This window comes from Berghia stephanieae, unplaced genomic scaffold, assembly GCF_034508935.2.
Source record: "Berghia stephanieae isolate SIO BIC M18660-M18661 unplaced genomic scaffold, UCSD_Bste_1.3 scaffold6199, whole genome shotgun sequence".
Taxonomy (NCBI): domain Eukaryota; kingdom Metazoa; phylum Mollusca; class Gastropoda; order Nudibranchia; family Aeolidiidae; genus Berghia; species Berghia stephanieae.
This window is the reverse complement of record NW_027627732.1, coordinates 1,784-4,921: the sequence shown is the minus strand read 5'-3', so window position 1 is coordinate 4,921 and position 3,138 is coordinate 1,784. Positions and strand designations below refer to the sequence as shown.

Here is a 3,138-nt window from a genome sequence, read left to right as displayed (position 1 = left end):
GGCTCGCACAGGCGTCGGACTCCTTGGTCGTGTTTCAAGACGGGTATTAACTCGGGCAGGTACCGGAATAACGCATGCGCACCTCTTTCGACGGACCGGAGCCGCCGCCGGGGAGGCCTGAAACCCACCGGGGGGTAACCGCCGCCCGTTTGTCCGCGGTCACCACGGCACCCGAATACGACGCTCTCGTGCCAACAATTTTTTTTTTCCCCCCCGGCTTCGTCGCTAGGCGTAGTCACCATCAAATCGGGCCCCGACGCCTGCACTCATGCTCCGACAGGGCCGTCAACGCGGCGACCGCCGGGCCCGGCGGTGCGCCCCGGGGGACTCGGTGAGTCGCCCGAGAGATCCCGCCCTCGGCCCGCGAGGGCCTCTCGCTTTCACTTCGCCGGGGGGTTTAGTGGAAACCCTGCGGCTCGCACAGGCGTCGGACTCCTTGGTCCGTGTTTCAAGACGGGTCGGGCAGGTACCGGAATAACGCTGCGCACCTTTCGACGGACCGGAGCCGCCCGCCCGGGAGGCCGAAACCCCCCGGGGCGAACCGCCGCCGTTTGTCCGCGGTCAAACCACGGCACCCGAATACGACCGCTCTCGTGCCAACTCGCGCCCACGATCCGCAGGCCGACGACCCGCGTAGGGCGCGCGGACGAGACGGCCCGGTGCCGGTGGCAGCGGAGACCCGCCGTGGTGGGGCACGCGCCCGACCCCGAACTCGGAAGGCGTCCCCGTCTCGGGGCGCCTCCGCGGGGGGCACGGGCGACCAGCCGCCACGGCGGGACACGTCGCTCGGTCAGCCAGTTTACCCTTGGCGGTTTCACGCGCTTTGCACCCTCTCTTCAGAGTTCTTTTCAACTTTCCCTCACAGTACTTGTTCGCTATCGGACTCGCGCAGGTACTTAGCTTAGTGGAGTTTACCACCCGCTTCGGGCTGCACTGCCAAGCAACCCGACTCCGGGGTCGAGGTCGGCGGAAGGGAGCGCCGCCGGCAAGGGCCTGGCCCCCGCTCTGGGCAAGCCACGCTCGAGAAGACTCGCGCGGCGCTCCCGATCCCGCTCGACACCGACCCGAACGCTACAGCTCCCCGCGGGCACGGGCCCAGGGGGTTTCAGCGCTGGGCTCTTCCCGCTTCAATCGCGTTACTGGGGGAGTCCCGTTGGTTTCTTTTCCTCCGCTTACTGAAATGCTTTAGTTCGGCGGGTACCCTCGTCCGATATGAGGTCGGCAGATCGCCCCATCCGTCGGGTTCGCCGCGCGTCGTTATACTTACTTCCCGCATACCCCCACGAAGCCCTCGCTCGCGTGTACATCGAGCAGGCCGAGGATTGAGGAAGAAGCAGCCGATCGCGTGCGTGCTTCCCGTTTCGGTGCGCGTCTTATTCGTCGTCCCCCGCCCATACCCAGAGGCCGGGTGGGGACGACGTCTCCCGTGGTCAGACGGGAGCCTCGATCTACGGCCCCCAGTCGGGACGAGACCCGACCGGTACGGCACGTCGCGCCGCTCAAATCCCCCGAGAAGACCGGTTGCGGCGACGTCGTAGGGCCGACCCTCATACGGACGTGGCCGGTGACTTACGCCCACGGCCGCAATTTGCGTTCAAGACGTCGATGTTCAATGAGGCAGCTGCAGTTCACACGACTCAATACGGCTGGCCGCACTCTTCATCGACGCGCGAGCCGAGTGATCCACCGCCAAAGGTTGTATTTATTTTCTCTCGCTTAAGGGCCCAAACGACGACAAAGGGTGGGGGGGGCAAGCGTTGCGCGCGCGGTTACTCGCGGCGCAACGCCGCCGCCCCGTTTATCAGCCTGGACCGCTCCCCGGCCAGGGAGCAGCCCGGCCTCACCGGACAGTGTTTTTAACCCTTCACCGTCGGGCGGGCGGGCTGGGGGCAAAACGAAATCGGACGTGATCCTACCGAAGGTTCACCTACGGTAACCTTGTTACGACTTTTACCCTCTCGGGGCAGCGCAGTTCGGGCGACATCGCGACGACTGCGATTTCAGGAGCCGAAGCTCCGTCTCGCCGGCCACTCCGGGCCCTGGCTGCGCCGTCCACCGAAGGTAGCGACGGGCGGTGTGTACAAAGGGCAGGGACGTAGTCGGCACGGGATGCTGACCGTGACTACGTGGCATTCCGAGTTCACGGCCCAACTCGCAGGAAGACCGACCCCGGACATGAAGACTCCTACGCTCACGGTCTACACCGCGCCGGCTGGCGCCACCACTGTAGCACACGTGCAGCCCAGGACGTCTAAGGGCATCACAGACCTGTTATGGCTCCATCTCGTACGCACTGCTCGAGGTCAATCCCTGCAGGACGCGGCTGCGCGACGGCGGTCCGGGGCACGCCTCTCCCTGAGTGGGAAGACCGACGCCCGACCCGAGAGCCGAACGCCGACCCAACCCGTGAGACGGACCCCTCTTGACCGCCGTTTGTTATCCGCCAGGGCAGAGTCTCGCCCGTTATCGGAATGAACCAGACGGATCGCTCCACGGGCTAGCAACGGCCATGCACCACCACCCACCGAATCATGAAAGAGCCTCAGTCTGTCAATCCACGCGGTGTCCGGACCTGGTAAGCTTCCCCGTGTTGAGTCAAATTGAGCCGCAGGCTCCACTCCTGGTGGTGCCCTTCCGTCAATTCCTTTAAGTTTCAGCCTTGCGACCGTACTCCCCCGGAGCCCAGGCACTCTGATTTCTCGGGGCCTCGCGAGGCTTCCCCACAGGGGACGTCACCGCGTAACCGGTCGGCATGGTTTACTGTCGGAACTACCGCGGTTACTGATAGCGTTTCGTTTCCTCCGACTTTCGTTCACTGATCAACGACAGGCGCTCTTGGCCGGGTGCCTTCGCTCTTGTTCGTCCCACGCGATCGTCGGATTCCACCCCTCCCGCGTTTAGTACGCGCCCACCGGGCGTCTCTATAGACCTCGCCCACCGCCCTCACGGAGACCGGGTCCCGTGGTTACATTGCGGGGCGGTGGCCGTCATCTCATCGTCGAGCAAAAGCTCCGTGCGAGGCCGGACCTGCTTTGAGCACTCCATGATTCAGGGATACACCGCGTACCTTGTAGTGTCGGCCCAGATACCGCCCACGTACCAAGCCGACACGGCTTCTTAGGACGGAAAGTGTCTAAA

General features: G+C 64.7%; 1 non-coding gene and 1 pseudogene across 1 annotated transcript; both read right to left on the bottom strand.

Moving 5' to 3' along the window:
* Positions 1-1,541: 1,541 nt before the first annotated feature.
* On the bottom strand, positions 1,542-1,698 carry LOC144962124 (5.8S ribosomal RNA). The gene has a single exon (XR_013643373.1). It is a non-coding gene; the product is annotated as a 5.8S ribosomal RNA (ribosomal RNA).
* Positions 1,699-1,912: 214 nt separating this feature from the next.
* LOC144962125 (small subunit ribosomal RNA) lies at positions 1,913-2,677 on the bottom strand (annotated as a pseudogene).
* Positions 2,678-3,138: the final 461 nt, after the last annotated feature.